This window comes from Elaeis guineensis, chromosome 1, assembly GCF_000442705.2.
Source record: "Elaeis guineensis isolate ETL-2024a chromosome 1, EG11, whole genome shotgun sequence".
Lineage (NCBI taxonomy): Eukaryota > Viridiplantae > Streptophyta > Magnoliopsida > Arecales > Arecaceae > Elaeis > Elaeis guineensis.
In genome coordinates, this window is record NC_025993.2 from 128,562,490 (window position 1) to 128,569,977 (window position 7,488).

At 40.0% G+C, this 7,488-nt stretch overlaps 1 non-coding gene across 1 annotated transcript; it reads left to right on the plus strand.

Annotated features, from left to right (window-relative positions):
* Nucleotides 1-2,271: 2,271 nt before the first annotated feature.
* LOC114912753 (small nucleolar RNA R71) lies at nucleotides 2,272-2,378 on the plus strand. The gene has a single exon (XR_003798585.2). It is a non-coding gene; the product is annotated as a small nucleolar RNA R71 (small nucleolar RNA).
* Nucleotides 2,379-7,488: the final 5,110 nt, after the last annotated feature.

Sequence of the window (7,488 nt, forward strand, 5' to 3'; positions counted from 1 at the left end):
ATAATATCAGATGATTCTAAAAATGGCTCCTACTTTATTATCCATGATGGGTCTAACAGATCACTCAGCTTCTCTACGTCATCTACGCCCGCATAGTTCAAAAATTTGTGAGAAGGATCCTCAGTAGGATTTCAGGACTTGGTTCTTGAGGTAGCACTTGGTTTGGGCAGTCCTTTGTTGGATCGATGATTATCCCTCTAACAGCTTCTTCATATTCTTTTTGTACACCTACAATTTGAGCTTCCTGATCAAAGATCACATTAGACTCTAAAAATAGATCTTTTAACATAACTAGGAGTGGCTTTTGGTCTAATGTAGGTGGGGTTTCTAATGAAGAAACTATTGATGTGATAAAGGGAAGGGGCATTTGCTCATATTTCATGGTCCATGGAGGATGAGAAATGGATGGCTCTAATGAGGCATTCACTTCTTCTATGTACTCATCTATGTCGAAGTTGTCTATATCAAAATGAGTTAGACAAGCTTGTAGAAGGTATTGTGTGGGCATGGTAGGGGTGGCTTCTTCTACAAGTCCCTCTAGTACATTTACTTCGCTAAACTCTTCACTTTGAGATCCCGTGATAGCATTGAACACATTCAACCTTAGCTTTTTATTTCTAAATGATACGTCCATGGCTCCTGTCTTACAGTTAATGCATATATTTGCTGTGGCAAGGAAGGATCGACCTAAAATGATTTGGATTTAGCTAGGATAGCTTCCAGATTCCATCTCCAAAATAAGAAAGTCTACAGGAAAGTAGAACTCATCCACCTTGACCAATACATCCTCAATCATCCCAAGGGGTACCTTAATAGATCTATCATCTAATTGTAAGATAACCAGCATGGGTTTCAATTCTCCAAAATCGAAAGGTTCATAAACTGAGCTCGAGAGAAGGTTGACACTCGCCCCTAGATCTAACAAGGCTTTCTTTATGGTCAGGCCACCGATGACACAAGAGATGATAGGGGCACTAGGATCCTTAAGTTTGGATGGTGTGGCATATTGGAAGATTGAGCTAGCTTATTCAGTGAGATAAACTTTTTTGAGGATGTGTGCTTTAGATTTTCATTTTTGTGTACATAAATCCTTCAAAAACTTGGCATAGGCTGGGACCTATTTCATATAATCTAAAAGAAGAAGGTTGATGTGGACTTGTTTAAATAGTTCGAGCATTTTCTTCATCTTGCCCCCATTTTGTCTGAAGGTAGAGGTGTTTCTAGAGCACTTGCGAATGGAACTCTAAGTACAGGTGCTAAGAAAATTGATTCATCCCTCTCCTTGGGGTCTTCCTTATTGTTAGGTAGTTCGGTCTGAGTTTGGGTTCCAGACATATTGGCTAGTTGTGGCTGTTCTAAGACTTTTCCACTTCTAAGGGTCATCATAAATTTAGCTTGCTCAAAAAAAGTTTCATTGACATTCAAGTTTTTAGCCATATACTACCCTCTAGGATTGCTTATGGGTTGGCTAGATAGCTTTCCCTCTTCTCTCCCACTGAAGACTGTAGCTAATTGACCTATTTGAGCCTCTAGCTTAGCGATGGATTGTGTATGGGAGTGAAGGATCTGAGTGTTGACTTCCAATCATTTCAATACTTCAAGACCTCTCCTCAAAAGCTGAATTATGTACAGTGATGGAAGGTTGAGGAGTATTTTGGTAGTATGATCCTTGCCTACACGTTGGGTCCTAATAATTAGATGTAAGCATCGTAGGACCAACCCCTAGTTATGGTCTCCAGAAAAAATTCGGATAGTTTCTCCAACCAGGGTTATATGTGTTTGAATATGGATCATTTTCTGATCTACGAGCTGGTTGGGTATAAGATTGCTGGACTTGCTTGTGTACGAACTCAAAAAATTGGGATGCAGCTGGACATTTAGTAATAAAATGGGTTGGGTTTAAACAAATGGCACAAACATCCAAGACTTGTGTGGATTGGGAAGAGGTGACCTGGCCAACTTGTAGTAGTTGGCCGAGTTTTTGTGTCAATTCATCCACCTTGCTGAGTTTTTGTGACAATTCATCTACCTTGCTGTAGATATCTATGGAATGGCCTATCTCATAAATCTATCTCTTTTTGGTCTAATCATGAGGGGTTTCTACGGGTGGCAAACATGTGGTGTAGAAAATTTTTGCTAAGAATCTCGAATAGTTATCAAGCTTTATGTTCATTTTTTAGCATGAATGTTCCACCAAACGAGGCGTCAACCATCTGTCGGTACTTTTCTGATAGACCATTGTAAAAGCATCAGACTAGTTGCCATTTAGGTACGACATGGTGTGGGCATTTATGGATCAAGTCTTTGAGCCTCTCCCAAGTCTCATGGAACATTTTTCCATTCATCTGAGAAAAACTAGTAATGACTTTTCTAATCTGATTTGTCTTTCTTTTGAAGAAGTACTTCTTGAGAAATTCTCTCTGAAGTTGATCCCAGGTTGAAATGGTTACTAAATCTAAAGAGTTTAGCCAATACCTGGCCTTGTCTTTAAGAAAAAATGAGAACAATTTTAACCTAAGGGCATCATCAAGAAATTCATCCAAGTGTTTGTAAGGATCCTCCTTCGATAGTTCATAGAAAGATGGTAGCATTTGGATAATACTGGACTTGATTTCATATTGTACTGCTTCCATGGGAGGAGGCTGGATACATGGCGAGTAGGTGTAGATTGAAGGAGTTAAGTACTTCTTCAATTATCATGGTGGGTCGGTCTCTTGATTTGGGTCTATGGTTTTGATTCGATTTGTTCTGATCATTTTTTTTAGTTTTAGGTCTAGTGGGTGTAAAGTAGATTGTAATGATCGGTATCCTAGCATGCACCCATAAAATCAAATCGAGTTCAAATTTCAATAAGTTTTTTTTTTGGAAGAGAAGAGAAGAAAATGAGAAGAAAAAGAGAAAAGAGTTCTAAAGAAAAGGGCCTAAGGAGTCCTAAATCTAGAGATGATAAAGAAGAGTGCTTTTAATTAGATTAAAGTTTTCAATAGCAAGTAAGTTTTGCAATCAATCCTAGCTAAGGATTATCCTAGATCTAGACAGCTCCTAACTATTTCAAGGCCGTCTTCGAGCACTTCAGGTAAAAGATTAGCTATCCAACTAGCCAGGTAAGTGTAAGGTTGGTGGGAGATCCTCTCGTTACTTTTCTTAGACACCAATTAGAATTAGTCAGGTAAATGGACAAAACCAATTAAAGAATCAACTTCCTTCAGGATCTTGTCTCTAAATCACTTTTCTAGACACTAGTCAGAATAACAAACCCTAATCCGGTCCAACTCTTAGGGTTCCTTGTCCTAATGAGCTCGAGAGTCCTTAGGGGCCAACATCTAATTGATTTTAAGTTAAAGGCTTAGGTCAATGCAATATGAAGAGTGGTGTGATTTGTGGGCCAAGGAAGGATGATGAAATCCTCACTTTATGTTGATTAGGGTTTGTGCCCTTAAGCATGCCGCACATCCAAGGGGAGGGGGATGTTTCCAACACCCTCTCCTCCATCTTGGTCGGCCCAATAGGTGAGAGATTATCTGGTAAATATGGTTAAGTACACCAAATTTGATATGGTTCATGTTTGGATTCAATTCAAATTCGATTCGAATATGATTCGAATCAAATTCGAAAAGGCTACTAATCCTAATCTAATTAGGATTTGGGTCCAAGTCCAACTTGGATAATTAACCCAATTTAGCCTTAATCAAGCTTAATTAACTTAAATCTGATCTAAAATAATTAGGACTCAAATCCAATCTTTCATAATTCTTTGGATCATAGATTTGATCAAATTCATCTCAAAATCAAACCTACACCTCATGTACAATGCTAGCTGTACATAGTAAATATTTAATTCTGAATGATCCATAACTTAATTCTCAATTAAGTAAATCTATATATTCAATCAAGTCTCATGCTTTCAAACTGAACATATAAATATCTGATCAATTCTTTCCTACATTGTTTGAGTTTATGCATGACTCCATAGATTTAAACACTAAGCCGGTAGCATAGGAACTACTTCTATCGAAGTGACCATCTAGCAATGATATCCGATATTTAGATAGATCAAATTATTGTAAAGCAGCATTCAAGAATCTCGACATATGTTTACTGCATAATTTATCTCTTTGACTCTAATATTCAAGGTGACCTAGGATTTAACTGTCAATCCTGGAATAGTCATTCTCATTATATTTCAATCTTTTTTAAATCTTATGACACATCATAAGGATTATTCTGATCAAGATTTTACTGGATTGAGATATAGTGATACATTAACTCCTATTATCCAAATGGGTCAATCCCATCTTGACTAACATACTGACTTCACAAGTACTTGATTGTACCCAGCAGCCTTCCATCACTGTATTAAAAATATAAATAATCTGATATCAAAGCACAGTGAGTTGCTTACAAGTCACTATAGTGATCTCAGGTCAGAGGGACACTTATGTCCATATCCTTCATAAGCTACTCTTGACAGTAGAGCACTCTACAGGTGAGTCACTATTCGATGATGATGTACTCCTATATCTCACATGTATGCCATATTAATGTCTCCATACTCTTTGGTTAAGAGAATAACTAACTCATATGGCATACAATGATCTATACTCGATAAACGTTATTGTCCTTTTTAATAATATATCATTTGATCACAAACAAGTTTAAGAACTATTTGATAATTTTTTTTTATCGATTATATTATAGTTCTAAGGACTCCATTGTTGTGCAGGATCTGGTACCATGGGTGTAGTAGAAAGAAAAAAAAAAAAAGAAATACAATACAAATATGTGGATCAACCTCAAGCCTACCTCCATGGGACGTGCAAGCTTCACTATGAGAGTAAAACATAACCAATACAAGAGAAACTCACAACTTAATCTTTGTACAAGAGTCTCTTAATAAAAAATCTTAAAACCCTCAGAAAAGCTCTTTGAAATCTTTCTTGAAGCTTTTCTACACCTTCAGGACATCACCAGCTATCCAACGCAATAAACAGCTTGCCAATTGGAGCTATATAAGCTCTAGAATCTCAAAAATACTGTTACACAAAGAATACTGAGTCCAATCAATCCTAGAACTATCTGTGGCCGTCCGATCGTGATCGGCTCGCACCAGAACTGTTTGATTATGCATTATAGCCTCAGATCAAGCTTGATCATTCTCAACCGTCTGATTATGAATGCCTCACTCCAGAGCTGTCAGATCGTGCAAAATCATTCATGGACCGTATGATCGGTCCACGCGGCCTTCATGGACCACCCAGCACCTTACGGTCCATGGTGAACCATGCAGGGTGCTAGGCCTGGGTGCCCATATGTGCGTTGGACCGCCCCACGCATGCACCTGCGCACACCGGTGCTGGGCACGCCAGCGGGCTAGGCCACACGCTCCTGTGTGCGTCTGTCAGGCCCGACTGCACCACCATCGACCTTCGCAGCCTTGTGGTCCGTGCTGCTACTCCGAGCTTCTTTCACGTATATCTTCACCATCTAAACTCCGTTTGGATTGTTCTTAGGCTCGTTAGACTCTATTTGTTGTCCTGAACCTCATGGTAAGCTCAGTGTGAATCAAATCTTGAGGTATATTTTCTAACAATCTCTATCTTGACTCGATATTTAGCCTCCACCTATCTCCGAGAGCCTATGATCCATCTCACCCACATGCCCTAGGGCATGCCTGCTGTCTTATGGATGGACAAATATGTGAATCAAGCTAGGCCGCTCGATCCCACCTCCATCATGGACTGTGTCCACTCTGACCAAAAATCTACTCAGAGAAGTCTCCTACAGCAATAAGAACTTCACTCTGCAACGTCGCCTCTCATCCTCCTGAGTCTCTCGTCTAGTGTCCAATCCACCTCTATCTAGAGCTCCACCTCACTTTGGGCTCCTCCTAGCTCATAGAGCTTCACCTCGTATTGGGCTTCCAATCAGATAGTAATATCCTCTCATCCTTTTCTTCCCCTCCAAAATAACCCTATCATCGTGCAACACCTTTAGAATTTCTCCACCAATTACCATCTTGTAGCCTCTCGAATCCAGTCTGCTCAGCGAGATAAGATTCCGTCTAAAATTGGATATGTATCAGACCTTTCCTAATCTCCTCACCACACCATTATGTGTCCTCCAATTGATCATCCCGATGCCTCTGATCACACAGCTTGATCCATCCGACAGACAAACAGTGCCCCATTACTCTTTTAGGAGTCAAACTGCTCCTCTCTGTAATATACATAATAGGTGCATGCAGAATCTAAAATCTACTGTTAGAAAAAAGTAGATACCTTATTAGATATCTCCAGAACATCATCTTCTAACTTACTACTGGCCGTCAGTGTAGTAGCCCTCATCTGATCTTTGAATTGAGGGCAATCTCTGGCTAGATGCCCCAACTCATCACATCGATTACATCTGATCTTGCTCAAGTCTCTCATCTTAAACTTGGACTGCCCTCCTTATAATCTTCTGTCACTCTGTCTGCCGCCTCCTGCTTCTCCAGAAACCATCAAAACTGAACTACTGCCCGAGCTCGAAGCTGGGTTCTCTTCTTGAGAACCTCATTCTGAAGAATCGCTGTGATAACCTCGTCCATCTTGATGGTGCTCTTTCCTACTACAAGAGCAGTCACCAAGGACTTATACGAAGGGGGAAGCACGTGAGCAAGACCAGCATCCTAGTCTTCTCCTCAACTTTCTCACCAATGCGGAGGAGATTGGTGAGGATCATCTGAAAGTGATTGAGATGCTCCTACATGCTCTGTCCCTCAGTTATCAACAGCTGGTAGAACTATCTTCAGAGGAAGAGAGTGTTGGTGAGAGACTTTATCATGTACAACTCTTCGAACTTCGACCACAGCATCATCGAAGAAGTCTCATCAAGTATATAGATCACCACCTCATCTGCTAGATACAAGCAGATCGTACTCACCGCCTGCATCTGAAGCCACCTCCAATCTTATACCTCCATAGTAGTCGGCTTCTCCTCGCATAAAAGAGCATCGATCAATTTTTGTTGGATAAGCACGTCCTTCACCCTCGCCTACCATAAGGAGAAATTGCTCTTTCCATCAAACCTATTGATCTCTACCTTGATTGAGATTATTTTCTCCATCTTCTATCTTGATCACCACCATCATAACCTATGCTCTGGTACCACCTTGCTCTGATACCAATTATTGTATAGAATCTGGTACCACGCGGTGCAGTAGGAAGAAAGAAGAAATAAAATAAGAAACACCATACAAATACATGGATTGGGCTTAAGCCTATCTCCACGGGGCGTGCAAGCTTTACTATGAGAGAATAAAACACAACCAATATAAGAGAAACTTATCACTCAACCCTTGTACAAGAACTAACCACTGAACCCTTGTACAAGAGTCTCTCCATAAGAAGCCCCAAAATCCTCATAAAAGCTCTCTGAAATCTTTTTTGAAATCTTTCTGTCCTCCAAGATGTCATCAGCTATCCAACACAATAAACGGCTCATTAATCG